General features: G+C 47.5%; 1 pseudogene; it reads right to left on the bottom strand.

Moving 5' to 3' along the window:
- Window positions 1-9,790: 9,790 nt before the first annotated feature.
- Window positions 9,791-10,699, bottom strand: LOC142076264 (olfactory receptor 14A16-like; annotated as a pseudogene).
- Between the last annotated feature and the right edge of the window lie 10,023 nt (window positions 10,700-20,722).

A 20,722-nucleotide genomic window follows, 5' to 3' on the forward strand; every position in this document is an offset into this window, starting at 1 on the left:
GTTGAAAGGCTTCGCTTATGCGGTTCTCTTACCCTCCTGCAACAACCACCTCTCCAGGACTAAAGCACTCCTCCTCTCATTTTACCGTCTCCCTCCTCTCCAAAAGCCTTGGCTTATCACAGGCGGGATGTTTCCTTTGGCCTTGCCCGCGTATCTGTTAGGAACTCCTTTGTCCTGGATTGACTTGGGTCTGGATCTGCAAATGGCCTCTCCTGTCCTGTGCTCCAGCCGTACCAAACCGCTAACAAAGTCCTACCGTAGCTGGAGGAGGAGCCTTTTTCCCAAGCTTGGGGAAGACTGTGCAGTGCAGGTGAGTAGGAAAGGAGGCAGCAGCGACTTTGGTTCTTGTTTCTGCTCCTCTGGTAAGATGGGGCAGTTCCCAACTCTGCTCTCACCTGGGCTGCAGAGGGAAGGGCCTGGGGGGAGCCTGGACTTGGATGATTTGCGATGGCAAACCGAACATTTCCACTTGAGCACTCCAACTACAACGTCACGATCCCAAGCCTGTAAGATCTGGAAAGACTTAGTTGAGAAAATAATGAGCACAAATGAACAGTAGCTCCTCGGTCTGAGCAGAGCAAACCTCCACTTTTCTACACAAATGCTAGCGATCTCCATAGAAAGAAAGCTGGTTTCGCCAGTTCTCCTCCAAAGCCCTCACATTGGTAAACCCAAACAAACAGGAAGGCCCTTCTGCAGATAGCCACAGCAAGCAGAAAGGCAATCCTTTGTTACATCCATCTGGAAACCCATTCCAGCAGAAAACAGAATCCTTACCGGACTGTTAGCAAAACTCCCCACATCTCCGGGCCAGAGGGACATCAGCAACATATCCGCACCTTTGACGTTTGGGGTTGTTCTGGTTTCGGCTGGGATAGAGATAATTTTCTTCCTAGTAGCTGGCATATTGCTGTGGTTTGGATTTAGCATGAGAATGATGTTGATAACACACTGATGTTTTAGTTGTTGCTAAGTAGCGCTTGCCATGAGTCAAGGACTTTTCAGCTTCCCGTGCTCTGCCAGGTGCACAAGAAGCTGGGAGGGAGCATAGGCAGGATAGTTGACCTAAACTGGCCAACGGAATATTCCATACCATATGATGTCTTGTGCAGTAAATAAACAGGGCAGAATTGGCCGGGGAGTAGCAATTGCTGCTCAGGGACTGGCTGGGCATCAGTCAGCGGGCGGTGACCTGTTGCATCACTTGTGGTTTTTTGCCCCAAGTTTGGATGCTCGCTCTCCCTTCCTCTCTCTCTCGTTGTTTTACTTTTCATTACAAGTTGTTGTTGTTGTTGTTGTTGTTGTTGTTGTTGTTGTTATTATTATCATCTTTTATTTCAGGTGTTAAACTGTTCTTATCTCAACCCATGAGTTTTCTTACTTTTGCTCTTCTGAGTCTCTCCCCCATCCCACCGGGGGCGAGGGGGAGGGGGAGCGAGCGGCTGTGTGGTGCTTAGTTGCCGACTGGGGTTAAACCACGACAGGGGTCCACCACAAAGATGGTTTCCACTCTGTCACATCCTCTGACTTAAAACTGTCGGCAGGAGCTGGCTCATCCTGGGACTTTGTGTCACCCACGCACATGACCTGCAGACCAGAAGTACTCCTGAAAAGACCTCAACAGCCTGCATTAACACACCAGCGTGCACCCGAGATGTAAACACTGCCAAGTCATCTCTTATTTGCAACAGGTATAGAGGACCAAACTCAGCAAATCTAGCCTTACTTCTACTGAAACTTTCCTTACAGACAGCTCATCTTCTGTGTTTGTAAACTGTAATAAAGACCTGTTCTAGCGCAAAGGCTCGAACCCTGCCTACAGTGAAGAAGCCCCAGTTTTCTTTCCTCCCTGCTGCCTTGCCTCCCAGAAATCAATCAATACCCAAAGCTCTGGATGAACACTGCATAAAAAAGCCAACTGCAAGTGCCTTTACTCGCTACTACTTTTGTGAGGCAGCATTCTAGGAAGAAACTAGCTTTTCCCACTAGTTTGGCTACAGCTTCATTACCTTCAAAGACGACACTTCTTACCTCCGCTACGCCAATACAGCCTTACAGCTCAGCAAAATCGTACTGCAGGTAGGAACCCTTCACCGTACAAAGACAGGCAGGCTACAGGAATACGTTACTCTCAAAGAACAGACTCTTTCAACCACTCTTCCCTTTGCTTACCAAAGTTCAGAGAGCATTAGAAAACAACAACAAAAAAGCAGGGTTCTCTCTCACATTTTATGGAGTCCATGATATCAGCTGTTCAACATTAAGTCCAACTCCAGCCTGAACCCCAGAATAAGAAATGCCATCTTAAAATTTCCAGAATGTGCTGGTGCATTTCCCCCCTTCCCTGGGCCACTCTAGGATCTCAGGAACTCCTGTTAGGCCTTAGCCATTGTGTAACGAGTTGGGCAGCTGAGCGTCCCTTGACTGTAGCAGGCACTCTTGCATGGCTAAGGTGGGGAGCGACACTGATGGCACCAGGAACACCAGCTACCTGATCAAGGTAGGGAACAAGAGCAGGGGATAATTTGTCATCTCTGACAGCCCTGAAGCGTTCCCTACCTGGGTCATAGCTCAAGTGGAACAATACCATGGTTACCGTGGAGCAATACCATAATTACTACCCCGGACCATCTCGGATAGTGGCCAAGATGGAAATTTACTGATGACTAAAGCCAATCGTCTTGCAAACCTATGAACAGCGGTCCCAAGTGAGACCCTTTGAGTTCTCCTGGACCGCAGCGGGCTGCGCCTAGAGCCTCCCCCTGAGTGGGACGCCTCTCAGAGTTCACAAACTCTCCAGTTTGTGATGTTCAGAGGACAACTGGAACTTGGGCTGAAACACTCCTCGGCCGAGACACTCCTCGGGGCTCACCCCTTCGCCCACTGAGAAATGCCCAGGCATTTAACGTGAGTATTTCACAGACTCGAGGGGAATTTTTAACCGGTATCTTTATGTAGCTATAAGCCTTTGTCTTTCATGAATTTACCTAGCTATGGGCCCCTGCGTGTGAATAGATCTATATTGTGTGTGTGTGTGTATTGATATAGATAACTAACGATACGCATAATCTGTAATTTAGTAATTGCAGTAAACTTGATTAACTTGCTTTGTAACTGTTAAATTAGGCAATGATTAAGTGCTGTCAAAATCTTATGATCTACCTTAAAACTGTAAATGAACTTTAGATTGCTGCTGGACACTTTAAATTGCTCTAAACACATAGAACCCCTTAGGCATAAACCGTTGCCCAAGTCTGAGACTAGGGGTAGATCCAGCCGCACCTGGACTCCTCTCTGAGAAGGAGTTTAGAAAGCAAGGGGGTCTAGTCTGAACCTCGTGACTCAACGGGAGGGTCTTCCTTACCCTTTTTGTTCTTGGTCTTTCTATCAATCATTCCAACGTAATTCTGACGCGATTTTCCCTGTGTATACTTAATCCATGTAATGAGTAATAGAGTGAACCTTGCCATTGAATTCTGTTAAGTCGCACTTTTACAAATTTCTATTAAAATCACCTTTTGCTGATACCTTTGCCACTCATTCTTTAAGTGGCCTCAAAACCACTCACTCGCAACAAATTGGCATAGCCGGCAGGATCCTAAATCAGTATTTCGCGACACGGAAGAAGGAAGGGCTTTAAAGTGGCAATACCAGAGCATGTTCATGAAAGCACCGTCATGCAAGTACACATCCCTTATCACAGACCAACTGCACCGTTACCTCAGTAAGTGACGTTGTCTGCTCATTTGCAGCTCAGGGTCTCTTTTTTCATTAGCGCCGAGCAGTAGGTTGGAATTGGAGCTGGGAAGAAAACCATATGCAGTCAGTCTGGTCTCGTTCAAGTTCACATTTACTAGGAATCACAGCAGGTCCCATCTGTCTCTCCAGACCCCACCACCACTTCTGTGCAGTGTCCTGAGGAGCAATAAGCGCAGAACAAGAAACCTTCCTTCAAAATAAGGCCCACAGCCTGCTCTTTCAACAGGACGCACAGAGCACCAGCTGAGAACAACCTCTGCTTTAACTATGCCTAGCTCCGCTGCCTACGTAAGGAGACCAGCTCCTAAATGATCCCTAGCCCTAAAACCACCGATCTTCCCTAGGGCAATGCTAAGGAAATACCAGAGCCCAGGGACACCTGGTCACTCAGCTTAAGTTGACGGGGAGAAGGACAGTGGACTAGAAAGAGAAAAATATGATGAGAGAAAAGATAGAGGAGCTGAGAGAGAAAGAAAGGTACAGGGGAAAGGCTAGAGAGGTGGAGAAATCAAGAGAAATAGGGATGAGGAGCCCTGCGGAGAGATGGAGGAAGAAAAAGTAGGGTCAAGGAGCAGGACAGAAGGACAGAGATGGTGGCGGGGAAGGAGAGGAAGAAGGAAGGGGGGGATAGAGAATGACAGGGACAGGGAGCAGGACGTCCAGATGGAGAGAGAGAAGGAAGGACAGGGAGCAGGACAAAGGGACTGAGAAATAAAGAGAGGGTCAGATCCTGATGAAGAGACCAAGAAGGGGGAAAAAAATCAGCAACGGGCTTGAGGACAGAGACAGGGGAAGAGGAAAAGAGGGCTGAGAAGCAGAAAGAGGAAGAGAGAACAAATAAAAGGGAGAGCCAGCTGGACGGGGCAGCAGGATATAACAAGAAGCAATGGGACAGGCAGCGGGACAGAGAAATAAAGACAGAAAAGATGGGGACAGGAAGCAGGGCAGAGGGACAGCGAGAGGAAAAAAGGGGCAGGGAGCAGGACAGAGGTGGAAAAAGAAGCAGCAGGAACAGAGGGGGAGAGAGAAGAAAAAGAAAGGTAGGAAGAAGGACGGGAGGCAGAGAGGGAAAGACAAGGAAAGGGAGTAGGACACAGATTGTCAGGGAAAGACAAGGACAGGGAGCAGGACAGGGCGATACAGAGAGAGAAGAAAGGCACAGGGAGGCAGGACAAAGGGAAAGACAGGCAAAACTAAGGGACGGGGAGCAGGACACAGAAGGAGGTAAAAGAACCTGGGCTGGGCAGTGGGACAGAGAGATGGAAGGAAAAAACAGCACTGGGCTGCAGGACAGAGATGGAGTGAGAAATAGCAGCGACAGGGAGCAGGACAGAGTGAGAGGGGTGGGGGGGAACCTGAAAAGGGAGTAGGACAGAAAAATAGTGGGGAGGAGAGACAGGGAGCAGGACAGAGAAACAGAGAGAGACTTAGAGGGCCAGGGAGCAGGACAGAGAGATGGAGCAAGAAGGGGAACAGAGATGGGCAGCAGAACAAAGGGAAGGAAAGACAAAAACAGCAACTGGGAGCAAGAGAAAGGGATGGGAGAAGAAAAAAATAGTGACAGGCTGCAGGACCGAGATGGAGGAATTAAAAAATGGACACAGGGAGCAGGCCAGAATGACTGCGAGATAAAAAAGGAACGGCGGACAGGACACCATTGGAGGGCAACGCCAGCTATGATGGGCAGTGGGACAGAGAGATGAAGAAAGGAAAAATACAGAGCAAGAGAGAGAGGAAAGAAGGCACAGCCAGCTGGACAGGGCGGGTAGTGAGAAAGGGTGGGACAGGGCATGGGACAGAAAGACAGAAAAGAGAAAAAGGACCGAAGGACAGCAAGAGAAAAAAAAGGACAGGGATCTGGACAGAGGTGGAGAAAGAAGCAGCAGGGAAAGAGGAAGAGAGCAGAAAGAGGGGGAGGGAGCAGGAGAGAGAGAGAAATAAGGGCTAGGGGCAGGATAGAGATCGCAAGAGATGAACAGTAAGGAGGACAGGGACAGTGGGATACAGAATGGAAAACCACAGTGGCGGAGATAATTCAGTTAGAGAGAGTGCCTGTTTGGGGGTTTTAGGAGTTTGAGGGCTGTGGTGGTGCATTCCCCCTTCCCTCCCCTTCCTGGGCTGCTCCCCGATCTCAGAAACTCCCATTAAACCTTGGCCTTGGTGTAATGAGTCAGGCGGTGAAGCGTCCCCTTACTGTACCAGGAACTCCTGTGGAGCTGAGGTTGGGGAATGTACTCATTGTACCAGAATCTTCCGCCGCCTGGCCCAAGTGGAGGACGAGGGCAAGGGTAATTGTCATCCTCTGATACCCTTATCTGAGTCATAGCTCAAGTGGAACGATACCACTGAGAGTTTTGACGGATGACTGAAGTCAATCATCTTGCGACCCTATAAACAGCGGTCCCAAGTGAGGCCCTCTGAGCTCTCCTGGACGGCAGCGGGCTGTGCCCAGAATCTCCCTCTGAGTGGAACGCTTCTCAGAGCTCGCGAACTCTCAAGTTTGCGATATTCAGAGGACCGTCACGACTGGCATGGGACCTGGGCTGCAACACTGCTCGGCCGAAACACCCCTCGAGGCTCAACCCTTTGCCCGTTGAGAAATGCCAAGACATTTGACGTGAGCATTTCACTGAACTCGAGGGGAATTTTTAACAGGTATACCTTTGTATATTTATCTATTTTTTGTGTCTATGTGTGCGTGTGTGAATTGATGGAGGTACCTACTAGCAAATACAGTTTGCTTAAATCTTATGATCTATCTTAAGATTGGGAATGAACCTTAGACTACTGCTAAACACATATCATCCTTTAGACATAAACAGTTGACCAAGTTTGGGACTAGAGGTGGATCCAGCCGGGTCTACTCTGAATCGTGTGACTCAATGGGAGGGTTTCTTTACCCTTTTTTTGTATTAGATATAAACCGTTGTCCAAATCTGAGACTAAGATTGGATCCAGCTGGGTCTTCTCTGAACCTCGTGACTCAACAGGAGGGTCTCCCTTAACCTTTTCATCCTCAGCCTCTGTATAAGTCATTCCAACTCAATTCTAACACGATGTTCTGGTTTTGGCTGGGATAGAGTTAATTGTCTTCCTAGTGGCTGGTATAGTACTCTGTTTTGGATTTAGTATGAGAATAAGGTTGATAACCTTAGACCGATGGTTTAGTTGTTGCTAGGTAGTGTTTACCCTAGTCAAGGACTTTTCAGCTTCCCATCCTCTTTTCCTTTGTGTGCTTCATCCGAGTAGTAAGTGATAGAGTGAACCTCGCTATCGAACTCTGTTAAGTTGCGCTTTTATAATTTTCTATTAAAATCACTCTCTGCTAACACCTTTGACAGTGATTCTTTGAGCGGCCTCTAAACCACTCATTCGTGACACCTCACCATGAGCTTCTGAACCACATGACTGCTGCTGGCCTTTCAGCTTCTCTGATGGACACGACCAAGGCACGTGCCTGCTACTGTCGCATCATGGATGCAGGTGGAATGGACGTGACAACTCGCATACAAGCCCTTTTCCTGGAGAGGGCCTATGGGTACTTTGGCAGAGGTACATTCCCAGCCATGTTCCTGCTGCTGGCCTATCGCCTCCAGAGACAGAACCGACCTCACAGTCCCCTTCACAGCCATGTGCTTCCTACTGGATTATGGGTTTCTGAGACACAGCTGACTTCATAATACCATACCCATCCATCACTCTCCTTGTGGCCCAGGACCTGACCAGATAAAAGTATGCTTGTTTGATCAAATCTATCAAATATATTTCCTACCAACGATTTGAGTGGAGAAATTTTCTTCACAGGAACTGCTGTATTTATGTTGACACATTTCATATCTCCTGCCTCTCTTTTTTTTTTCTTCTTCCTCTGCCTATTCTGCCTTCAAAAATCTCTCCAAGGGAAAGATTCACTGAAGCATAGAATAACTCAGGAAGGGATCCCTGAACATCATCTCGTCCGACTCTCATGCTCAAGGCAGAGTGAACTAGACGAGGTTGCTCAAGGCCTCTGCCCAGCTTTGTATCATCCACAAAGGAGCTGGAAGTCCACTCCGTCACATCATACAGGGGGATAGTAAAGACGTTCAACAGTGTTGGCCCAAGTGTTGGTCACTGAGGGATGCCGACAGTGACTGGCTTCTAGGAGGACTTTGTACCACTGATGGCATTTGGGCCTAATCATCCAGCCAACTTCCCACCCCTCATAACATCCACCTCTTCAGCCCAGATAGCACCAATCTGGCTATAAGGACACCATGGGAGACCAGGTCCAAGGGCTTGCAAAATTCCAGGTACACAACATGCTCTTCTTTCCCCCGGACCATTTTGGTTCAGCAATCCCTTTCTTGTCCTTCAAGTGCCTGGAAATGGCTGCAGGAGGATGTGCACCATCACCTTTCCAGGGACGGAGGTAGGCTGACCAGTCTGTAATTCTCCCAATTCTTGCTCCTGCCCTTCTTGAAGATGGGTTTGACATCTGCCTTTTCCAAGGACCCCAGAACCTCTCTGATTGCTTCTGGCACTTCTGAGGGCATAGTCCAGAATCCCAGGCAAGGGTGACGTAGCAGACAGGAGCACTTGCAATGAACCTGTCCAAGGCACCTGAGATGAATGTCACTGGGACAGTGGGGGTTGTTCCTGGAGTGACCCACAGAAATGTCAAGATTCTGTCAGGTGTCCACATCTGAGCTGGCTTTGTGCACTCCTTATGTGCACAGGGGTGGTCAGAGACAGAGTCTTTCCCTTTTACACACAGAGGCAGTGCACTGCAGGAGTCACAGTGTCTCTCTGAATTCCTCCAGAGGATAGGAGACATCTCAGCCCTGCGGTGTATCACCCTGCTCTGCACCCATCTGAGATAGCCCAAGGCATGAAGAATGGACACAGGGACCTCAATTCAAGGGATTTCCCTGGTTTCCCAGGGAAAGTTACTCTCAATGTGAAGTGACCTCAAGGCACTGTCTCTCAGGCCTTCATGGAACCCCTGGGAATAGCCGGTGGCATTTGTGCTCACTGGGGTTCATCTCACCTCACATACATGATGTGCATGCTTACGTCTCATCCCTACAATGCAAACAGGGACTTCTGACCTAGTCATTCGGTGTCCCTCCGTGGAGGGACAAAGGACCTCTCTGGGCTGGGGTGAGAGCCCAGTGCTGGAAATGGTGCTTTTGAGGGGCTCGTCCATTATGATTGCCCTGGGGCAGCTTCCCCAGGGTGTCCAGCGAACACGGGCACAGAGCAGGCCCTGCTCTGCTGGTCCTTCAGGCCTCTCGCAGGAGGCCTGGCTGTGCAAGGACATTGCTGCAGGCCCCAACCTTGCACACTCACATTGTTTAGCTGTTCACTGGTGTTTTCATCTGCGGGCCACTTGCTTGGGCATGTTCTTGAGAGCAGCTTTGGAACAAGACCTAAGCCTTCAGGCAGTGCCCTGAGAAGATCACCTTGCTTTATGGAAATGCTGTTGTGGAGGCCAGCTCTGTCCCAGAAGTGCCCATTGCCTGTCCCTGCCTGCAGTCACAGGACTACCACGCAGCAGGACTGTGACCAAGCTGCCAGAGCACTCAGGCCTTAACCAGTGCAAGAGCTGAGAAGGACAGAGTAGAAGTGGAAAGTGAGCAGCTCTGGAAAGACCAAGCACCGGTGCTCCCTGGCAGTGCTGCTGTGCTGGGACTCTTTTCCCCTCCACCTCTGCACACAGGCACTGCCCCTGTAGCTCCAGAGAAGGTCTCGAAGGAAGGATCTCAGACAAGACACTGCGGGGTTCATTGTTTTGTTTAAACACACAGACAGCACAGCTCCTTATTTACACAGACTCTGGGTAACACCAAAGTTGGATAGACACGTAATTAAAAATGGCACAAATAATGACATATCTTTAGGGACAACATTCTGTGAAGTAAAACAAAGCAAATAAACCCCAACCCCACAACCAAAACCAACAAAAACTACAGAAGATGGGCTTGGCCTGTAAGGAGTTACATTATGAGTGATTTGCAGAAGATGAAAAGCAGTTTATTGCTTTTGAAAATCATCTGGTCACCAGTCTCCACACTGCATCCTTGAGCTCCTTGTTCTTCGTGCTGTACATGACAGGGTTCACAGCTGGAGGCACCACTGAGTCCAGAACTGCCACCACCAGATCCAGGGATAGGGAGGAAATGGAGGGAGGCTTCAGGTAGGCAAACGTGCCAGTGCTGATTAACAGGGAGACCACAGCCAGGTGAGGGAGGCACGTGGAGAAGGCTTTGTGCCGGCCCTGCTCAGAGGGGATCCTCAGCACAGCCCTGAAGATCTGCACATAGGACAGCACGATGAAAACAAACCACCCAAATTCTACACAGATACTAACCACAATGACCCAAACTTCCCTGAGGTAGGCATCTGAGCAGGAGAGCTTGAGGATCTGGGGGATTTCACAGAAGAACTGTCCCCAGCATTGCCTTGGCAGAGTGGTATTGAAAAGGTATTGGCAGTGTGTACCACAGGAGTGAGTGAACCACCACCCCAGGCAGCTGCTGCCATGTGGACACAAGCTCTGCCGCCCAGGAGGGTCCCGTAGTGCGGGGGTTTGCAGATGGTAACGTAGCGGTCATAGGCCATGATGGTGAGAAGATAAAACTGCTGTAGCACCAAAAAAGAAAAAAAAGACCTGTGCAGCACATCCCGAGTAGGAAATGGCCCTGGTGTCCCAGAGGGAGTTGGTCATGGCTTTGGGAACAGTGGTGGAAATGGAGCCCAGGAGGGAGAGGTTGAGCAGGAAGAAGTACATGGGGGTGTGGAGGTGGTGATCACAGGCTACGGCGGTGATGATGAGGCCATTGCCCAGGAGGGCAGCCAGGTAGATGCCCAGGAATATCCAGAAGTGCAAGAGCTGCAGCTCCTGGGTGTCCGTGAATGCCAGGAGAAGGAACTGGGTGATGGAGCTGCTGTTGGACATTTGTTCACTCTGGGCATGGGGGACTGTTGAAAGAGGAGAAGACATTGACTTCTTTGAGCCAATCCTATGCTTGTTTCCCAAAAAATCCCCCCCCAATTACTTCTCTTTCTTTGGTGTAACTTTGTTCCGCTCCTTATGGTGATCTCAGGTTTGTGCTGCTGAGTGCGGGCACTTTCTCTGAAGGGGCAGAAATCATCATCTTCCACATTGCTCTCCGCCTGAACACTGGTGAGCCCTGAGGGACAAAAGGGTTCCCTGTGCCCCCCAGTGCAGAATCAGGAGAGCGGCTCTGCCCGCGAGTGACCTCCTGGTCACCACACGGGTGCCCTGTGCTTACACCACTCTCTGCTGCAGGATGACATCACTAACAACATACTTGAAGAAGAAACTGGACTTTTGTGAGCGTGGAAGAGTCCAGTTTCAAATTCCATTACTGTTCTCCTTCCCTGTGCAGCTGAGCAGAGAGGGATGCAGAGGGGTGGCATGGCTCCCTGCTACCTGGAGCTGTCCCTGATGGGGGCTGTTTCTCTGTCGCCAACTCTCCTCCCTGTCAGTGCATCCCCCCCGCTCTGTGCTCAGCTCTGCCCTGAAGACACCTTCTGGCAGCAGGGCACTGCCCAGGGGCATCTCCCTGTTTTCAGGTCCTAAGGAGCAAATCAGACAAAACCTCAAGCCTCAAGCAAAGGCGATGTCGGTGCTGTCTGTAGGTAGAGAAGTGGTTGAAGGCACTTTCTGAGGTTTCTGGCAGATCTGCTAATCCCTCAGTGTAACAGTTCAGGAGTCTCGGAGACTTATTCAAACTTGACAGCCGCTTTCCCCTTTTCCTTAGAAGAAAGCTGAGATCACAGACCCTGAAAAGGTCCTCGTCTTTAAGGTAGCCCCTGCCTTGACTTTACTCTTGAAATGCGCAGCTTGAGGCCATTTCCTCTCGTCCTATCGCTGTTACTTGGCAGAAGAGACCAACCCCCACCTGGCTACAACCTCCTTTCAGGTAGTTGTAGAGCATGATAACGTCTCCCCTCAGCCTCCTCTTCTCCAGGCTAAACAACCCCAGTTCCCTCAGCCGCTCCCCATCAGACTTGTGCTCCAGGCCCTTCACCAGCTTCGTTGCCCTCCTCTGGACACGCTCCAACACCTCCATGTCCTTCTTGTCATGAGGGGCCCAGAACTGAACACAGGATTCGAGGTGCGGCCTCACCAGTGCCCAGTACAGGGGCACAATCACCTCCCTACTCCTGCTGGCCACACCAGTTCTGATATAGGCCAGGATGCCGTTGGCCTTCTTGGCCACCTGGGCACACTGCCGGCTCATGTTCAGCCGGCTGTCAACCAGCACCCCCACATCCTTTTCCTCCAGGCAGCTTTCCAGCCACTCTTCCCCAAGCCTGTAGCGTTGCCTGGGGTTGTTGTGGCCCAAGTGCAGGACCCAGCACTTGGCCTTGTTGAACCTCATACAGTTGGCCTCGGCCCATCGATCCAGCCTGTCCAGGTCCCTCTGCAGAGCCTTCCCACCCTCCAGCAGATCAACACTCCCGCCCAGCTTGGTGTCATCTGCAAACTTACTGAGGGAGCACTCGATCCCCTCGTCCAGATCGTTGATAAAGACATAGAACAGGACCGGTCCCAGTACTGAGCCCTGGGGAACACCGCTCGTGACTGGCCGCCAACTGGATTTAACTCCGTTCACCACAACTCTCTGGGCTCGGCCGTCCAGCCAGTTTTTTACCCAGCGAAGAGTGGACCTGTCTAGGCCGTGAGCCGCCAGCTTCTCTAGGAGAATGCTGTGGGAGACAGTGTCAAAGGCCTTACTGAAGTCCAGGTAGACCACATCCACTGCCTTTCCCTCATCCATGAGGCAGGTCACCTGCTCATAGAAGGAGATCAGGTTGGTCAAGCAGGACCTGCCTTCCATGAACCCGTGCTGGCTGGGCCTGATCCCCTGGTTGTCCCACACATGGCTCATGAGCGCCATCAAGACGAACCGCTCCATAATCTTCCCCAGCACCGAGGTCAGGCTGACCGGTCTGTAGTTCTCCGGATCCTCCTTCCGGCCCTCTTGTAGATGGGCGTCACATTGGCGAGCCTCCAGTCGTCCGGGACCTCCCCAGTTAACCAGGACTGCTGGTAAATGATGGAGAGCGGCTCGGCAAGCTCCTCCGCCAGCTCCCTCAGTACCCTCGGGTGGATCCCATCCGGCCCCATAGACTTGTGAACATCCAGGTGGCGTAGCAGGTCATGAACTTCTTCCTCTTGGATTATGGGGGGTTCATCCTGCTTGCCATCCCTGTCTTCCAGCTCAGGGGGCTGAGTACCCTGAGGATAACCACTCTGACTACTAAAGACTGAGGCAAAGAAGGCATCGAGTACCTCAGCCTTATCCTCATCCTTGGTGGCAACGTTCCCCCCCGCATCCAATAGAGGATGGAGATTCTCCTTGGCTCTCCTTTTGTCTTTAATGTACTTGTAAAAGCATTTTTTGTTGTCTCTCACAACAGTGGCCAGGTTGAGTTCTAGCTGGGCTTTTGCCTTTCTAATTTCCTCTCTGCACGACCTAACGCGATCCCTGTACTCTTCCTGAGTTGCCTGCCCCTTCTTCCAAAGGTGGTAAACTCTCCTTTTTTCCTGAGTCCCAGCCAGAGCTCCCCGTTCAGCCAGGCCGGTCGCCTTCCCCGCCCGTTCTTCTTGCGGCACATGGGGACAGCCCGCTCCTGCGCCTTTAAGACTTCCTTCTTGAAGAATGTCCAGCGTTCCTGGACCCCTTTGCCCTTCAGGACTGTCTCCCAAGGGACCCTCTTGACCAGTGTCCTGAGCAGGCCAAAGTCCGCCCTCCGGAAGTCCATGGGAGCGGTTTTGCTGGCCCCACTGCTTACTTCACCAAGTATCGAGAATTCTACCATTTCATGGTCGCTAAGCCGGCCTCTGACCACCACATTTCGCACCAGTCCTTCTCTGTTTGTGAACAGCAGGTCAAGCGAGGCACCTCCCCTAGTGGGCTCGCTTACCAGCTGCGTCAGGAAGTTATCCTCCACACACTCCAGGAACCTCCTCGACTGTTTCCTCTCTGCCATGTGGTATTTCCAGCAGACGTCCGGAAAGTTGAAGTCCCCCACGAGAACAAGGGCTAGCGACTGGGAGACTTCTGCCAGCCTCTGGTAGAATATTTTGTCTGCCTCCTTGTCCTGGCTAGGTGGTCTATAACAGACTCCCAGCAGGACATCTGCCTTGTTGGCCTTCCCCCTCATCCTTACCCACAAGCACTCGACCTCATCATCACTACCATCGAGCTCTAGACAGTCGAAGCATTCCCTAACATACAGGGCTACCCCACCGCCTCTCCTTCCTCGCCTGTCCCTTCTGAAGAGCTTATAGCCATCCATTGCAGCACTCCAGTCGTGCGACTCATCCCACCGTGTTTCCGTGATGGCGACTAAGTCATAGCTGCCCCGCTGCACAATGGCTTCCAGCTCCTCCTGTTTGCCGCCCATGCTGCCTGCATTGGTGTAGATGCACTTGAGCTGGGCTGCCGATTTCTCCCCCGACATTGGCGTGCGGTCCCTAGGCTCTTCTCTAGTGAGCCTGGTTTTACCCCCTTCCCCCTTCGAACCTAGTTTAAAGCCCTCTCGATGAGCCCCGCCAACTCATACGCGAGAATCCTTTTCCCCCTGTGAGACAGCTGAACTCCGTCCGTCGCCAGCAGCCCCAGTGCCGTGTAAACCTCCCCGTGGTCAAAGAAGCCAAAATTCTGCCGATGGCACCAGCCCCTGAGCCACGTGTTGATCCGATGAGTTTTCCTGTTCCTTTCAGTGTTCTGCCCTGCCACTAAAGGGATCGAGGGAAACACTACCTGTGCTCCCGATCCTCCCACCAGTTTAAACGTGTCTGCTTAGTGCTGTCTTGTCAGTGCATCCTCTGTTTCGGGCACCCTCTCCTGGTATTGTAATGCTACCCTAAAATGAGAGGATAGATGCGGCTAGCATCAAAGGTCAAATACATACCTGTATGTATAAGGGGATAAGGAAGGAATGGCACTGCTGTTCTAGCGCTGAAAATTAACCAGGCAGATTAGCTTTCTAGTCTTTCAGCTGTGAACATTGCAGAAACAACTGGTAGAGTGGTGGATGTTTGGGAATGATGAATGTACGCGGTAATGGTGGAGAGGCCTTCAAAAATGCGTTACTCTCCTTTTAGTACGCTCTTGAAGGTCAATGTATGAAGAATCCATGCTGTGGTAATCTAAAGGATGTCCTTGTACTTCCTCAACTTCAGGAGGTACGTGGCTGTCATTGCGAGCCTGGTGGTGTTCTAGCAGTGGCAGGGAGCGTGCGCCTTTCTATTTGTACACCAATTGCACAGCAGCCTCTGAATTGCCTCTGCTCATGGGACACTTTGGATGATGTGTGAATTGTTTGTTAACGATATCAATGGTTGCATGGCTGATTCATGATGAGTAGCGTGCAGATACAGACCTATGAGTATGTGGAATCTCAGCAAGTTTTCAAATTTAATAAATATTTCCTAAAATATTGTAGCGTTTTCAAGATTATCTTGAAACAAATACTGGCAAAGACCTTTTTTCTTTTGTCACAGGTCTCCTAAATCGCACAAAGGCCTAGGACCTGCTTTCAGGTGACATTTCTACCACTGTTTTTAGTCAATATAGCATATGTAACACATTTAGTGTTTTGGCACTTTCATGGCTAAGCCAACAGTGCTTGGGCTTCCACAGAGAAACCCTGTTCTAAAGACGATGCTGCTGACATTGTTGTTATTTGTCAGGTGACTGGTTTATTTCACTTAAGTAAACGTGCACTTGGAAGTGTCTAGACTATCACTGTTCTTTCTTAGAAACTAAAGGACTCTATCTGGTACCTATTTGTAATACTAGCGATAGACAGGTTGGCTAAAGTTACCTTCGTATTTTGATGGTTATTTAAGAACACAGAACTGTTGTACAGACTTCATATTTTTGATACTTACATAGCAGAGACAAAATATTTGAGGACTTCCTCTTGCACTGTTGTGTTCTATACCTGTAAGTCTTAGAGTAATTGGTGACAAAGTCGAAATAGGATTTTGGGGGTTTTTTTTAGTTGCACTGAATGTACCAAGAGAGAGCAGGTTATTTATACGAATAAATTTCCACATTCACTAGACTATCAGAACATAATGTTTTGATGTTCAGGTTTTATAATCTGTTTTCACTGCTTTATGTTTTTGGTACAAGTGCTTTATTTGAAGTTCTGATCACCTTTATTTCTTCTTCTAGAAGTCAAACTGAGCCAGGGAGTGGAACACCAAAAGCAGTAGGTAAAAACACAATCTCACCCTTTTTTCTGCACACTGCACTTAATTCTAAACAATGTAGCCTTGGATTAATTTTCCAAACATGAACTTAATATATGTTCCAGTAAAACATAGTATATGTTGTAAATACAATGTATTTGATTCAGCATAGTCAAAACTGAGTAATGCCATCATTTGCACAGTTCCAATGTGGCTATTGGTGTTTGTGCCTAGTAATGCATTGTATTTCATATTGGATACGCCAGACTATTTCCTGAATGACTTTGTGTTCTGCAGGTAATGCACGATCGTTTTTAGATCACGCAGGTTCAAGGTTTGCACAACTGAACATGGTGCCATGTCCTACATCTGCCCGTGTATAGCTAGGAATAAGTATGTTTGTGTAGCTTGTTGTGTGCTTTTTGCTCCTTGCAATAAAAATTGTTTGGAGTGTATTTTTTGCCATTCTGACGTTGTATCACTTAGGTTTTGTTTTTAAATACTTTTTTTTGCCTAATGGTTTTTGAAAATGTTATCAAAAACCACTGAGAAACCATTATTGTTAAACTTGGTACTGTTTCTTACTTTTGACTTGGGGGTTCAAACAAATACCAAAACCAACATATCCCATACGTTCTGAGGACAGTTCCATGCAGCTGAATGCTTCCTTTTCATGTCCTTAAAGACTTGGGTATTTGTTCCTAAAACTGTGTTAATTGAAGTGATATTGTTTGGGCCCCTCCGAGTGCATAAATGTCTTTAATATATTGCCGTGAATGTAAATATCGTTGCTACACAGAGTGGTATGCTAAAGTTCTGCATTTGATCTTTCCACTTTATCGGTCGAAGCAGTTTAGTTTAATAGTTTGTTTGCAAATGAGAACACCTAAAACCCAGTGTACAAATTTTGGCACAAGGTTAGAGCCTGGTGCACTTGTAAAGGGTAAAATCCCTGTCATTTTTCTTAACCTCCGCCTGCAGTACATTTTTGGATCTGGGTGACTTCAGGGCTGGATGCTGCTTTAATTTCCCAAAGGCTAAGCTTTTCTTTAGGATACTGCCACTTTGAATTTACATTTGGAAAAGGGGCAGCATTTTTCTACAGGTTTGAAAACACTGCCGTTCTGCTGCTAAAATAGAAATAAGTAACACAAGGAAATACTTGGCTGGTAATGGTCTAGATCTTGATTTGCCACTTGGGTCAAATACTATCTGTAACTACACATTTCAAAATAGTCCTTATAGGATAAAAATTACTATGTGGTATTTTTTATTTAATCTTTAAGTATAACTGCTTTTTCTTCACTAGAATAGCGTGAGGCATTACACTGACCCTGGATCACTGGATCTGATCACTTGATAAGCTGTTAGGATAACTTAATCTAGAAATTCATGAACTCTGGGTCTGTGTTCTGTGAAGAATACAGCCTCTGATTCTCGTGGAATGGTATACAATCAACTTAAAATCAAAAACTTTTCGTAGGTAGGTCTGAAAGCACTAAGTCTAAATCTGGCATCCGTAATTCTATCACTGACTGGTTTGAATTCCTTTTTGGACATGAATGCCTCTCATTGGGAGTTTGAGTTAGTTTACCAGTGACCCTAGCAGTTAATGTAATGCATTTATGTAAACCACATTTATAGTATTTGATCTGATTCAGATGGGGTTTTCTTTCTTAACAAGTTATTTTTCTCTTTGTTTGCTAGCATGTGCATAAACACAAATCACATGTTCATAAATAAAGTTAACATTCCTTTAGTCTCGTGTGTTCCCTGGCATGTCTGTATTACATGTCTAAGTGGCATCTTGCCATAAGCTAACATAGATGTCTCAAAAAAAAAATTAAAAAGAAGGAAAAATCCTGGAGGGGGAAGGAATACTTAGTGTTAGTTAGAACTAATTAAAGTAAAGGAAAGACAAAGCAAAAACATTCCTTCTTGTTTGCTGTGACTGTACCTGATTTGGGTTGTGGGTAGCCATAGGGAGGGTGGAAGCTTTGCATCTCTCTTTACACGTCCTCTCTCTCTCTCACTGTAGAAGCACTGCGGCCTCAGGTGCTTCTGGTGTTGGAGACACAATTAGCTTTATTCTTAAAGCTAACTCAGGTCTTGGTCTAAAGTGTGGTGGGGTTTTTTTGTTTTGTTTTTTTTTTTTAATACACATATTTCTGTATGTATTTCAAAGCAGAACCTGGATCTTAGTGTGGTAGGAATAAATCACTGCAAAGCTCACCGATTATTGTTGAACAGTAAAGCAGCAAAATTAAAATTAGTTGAGATTTTTTTAAAAAGGATGCACAAAAGGTTATACTTTGAATATTTCTCCATTGTCTTGCTCTTCTGTTAGCTGTCATTCTACACTTCCAAATTTGTGCTGCTGTCCTACTGTTACTACAGCCAAATCAAGAAAGTGGATCCTTTTTGTTTTAGTGTTACTAGTTCAGTAACTGCAAGGGTCTCTGGTTGGTATTTGTCCTTACAGGCTGCAGAAATGCAGAGTCATGCCCGTTGTTTTAGTGCCGTCCAGCACCACTGTGATCCTTCCTGGCTGAAGCTTTAGTTTAGCCAAGCTATCGGGTTTTAGGAAACCACTGTAATTTAAATGTAGCACTCCAGCAGTGAGACCAGCCTTTTCCTCCTATTTCCTGTCCCCTTTCCCACTTGCTTTGTGTTAGTTTCTGTTTAGTCTTCTGTTTGAAATGGGAGTGAATACATTGACTGTCGATGCTGGGGTTTTGGGTTTGGTTTTTGTTTTTTGGGTTTGGTTTTTTTTTCCCAATTCTTCTGCAGTATTATCTGAGGGCTGTATACAAGTTCCATGGAGATGTTGTTTCTACTTGACTGATTGGAGGAACTGGCAGGAAGAAATTCTACTTCAGTAGAAATTTAAAGGGAAAAAAAAGACACAAGAATGTAGGATCATTGGAAGATGGCCTTTGGGCACACGTACTAAATAGTACATTAATTATCTATCTGCTGCTTTTGATAATTGTTGTTATGCAATCATCTCCTTTAAGAAATTAGTCCGTTGCCTGCAGGCCATATAATAACTGCTTCCTAAAAAAGACAAGAACTAGTTAATAGTTTATGAACTGTTCTGTTTCAGTTACTGGTCAATACTAGACTGTTTCATGCTAGACTTCAACAGAGAGCTTTCCTAACTTCTTGTTTGCTTCTGAAAAACCACTAAATGACAGTGGTTGTGCCTGCCATGAGGGAACATAGGCTGTTTTTCCACATGTAAAAAGGAGTGGCATATGGAGCGTGAAGCTGCAAAATACTTAATCAGCCTTCCTTTTTATCATAACTAGGTACAAAACATTCTGAAAAGAAGGAAATTTGAAAGAAGGTCTTTTTTTCCAGATCTGAGTGCTCCTCTCCAAAGGCCCATTTTCAAGAACTCTTGAGTTCGTAATACAGTACTGTTGGATGTGCTTTCCTAAACGTATAGAGAAGGCGTGATGAACTGGAGTGAGGAATCATCTTCTGCATGTAGATTTTTTTTTTCCCCAGAGTCTGCAAAAACTGCTCCCTTGAATTCTTCCACTGCATTAGGTAATAAAGGACAAGAGCTTTTTCCAAGGAAGGGTTTTAATCTCTCTTCTGATCAGTTTAGTGACCTCTTGAGGAGAGCTGTTGCATTTACATTCTATGTTTTTGAGGCATAATAAGCAGTGATTCAAGGGTCTTTCTGATAATGTTTTACTAGGGTCAGCTTAACTGCTGCTTGTGGTGTAATATAATTCAATATACTGGAAAAGGAACAAGATACGAGTTACCCTTTTTACTTGTGGAAAAACTGCACGTCAGTATTAGTCCTCAATAAGCACTGCAGCCCATTACTAACCAGTGGCCTGAGGACTTTGTTCCTGCAAGCTCTTCCAGTAGGAGCTGGGAGGCAGGAGTGTGGTTGCAATGGAGAAAAAAATCACAGGATTGTGCTCTGAACCCATGTTTTCATCATTATTAAAAATTGGTTTGGGTCTGATAGCAAGGAGAATACTATTAAATTCTCACACTTCCCAAACTATTTGGATAGTACGGCCTGTGGCCTAATAAAATACAAGTTTTTGAAGGCTACTCCTTGACGGTAAAGCCCTTTAATTCAATAATTTGAGCAGTTTATTCTTTTTCTAGACAAAGTGGTGGGTTCCTTTTATGGCTGATGTCTTGGACTGGTGTTTTTATTTGGGTTTTGTGGGGTCTGGTGAGGTTGCATTTTGAAACTTACTGACAGGAGGGGCAGAGTTCATCTTTCAGGGCTGATACGGCTGTGCTTTACTTTGACAGGCAACTACTGTGTTCCTAAAAGCATAACCATGTGCGTTTACAAATGATGAGACGTTAACTGATTAATTTACAAGCCACACTGAAAAGACGTTTCCTGTAGTGATGCTTCCTTCTCAAATAAATATATATTTTAAAATCCTTTTTAGCTGAAAATTGAAAGCTTCCTTATCCCTTCGACTTTTAAGCAGCTGTGAGCATTTGACAAGGGTCCCTCTCTGAGATATTCCGGAGGAAAAGGACCTGGGGGTGCTGGTTGACAGCGGCTGAACATGAGCCGGCAGTGTGCCCAGGTGGCCAAGAAGGCCAATGGCATCCTGGCCTGTATCAGAACTGGTGTGGCCAGCAGGAGCAGGGAGGTGATCTTGCCCCTGTACTGGGCACTGGTGAGGCCGCACCTCGAATCCTGTGTTCAGTTTTGGGCCCCTCACCACAAGAAGGACATGGAGGTGC

This window comes from Calonectris borealis, unplaced genomic scaffold (assembly GCF_964195595.1).
Source record: "Calonectris borealis unplaced genomic scaffold, bCalBor7.hap1.2 HAP1_SCAFFOLD_40, whole genome shotgun sequence".
Taxonomy (NCBI): domain Eukaryota; kingdom Metazoa; phylum Chordata; class Aves; order Procellariiformes; family Procellariidae; genus Calonectris; species Calonectris borealis.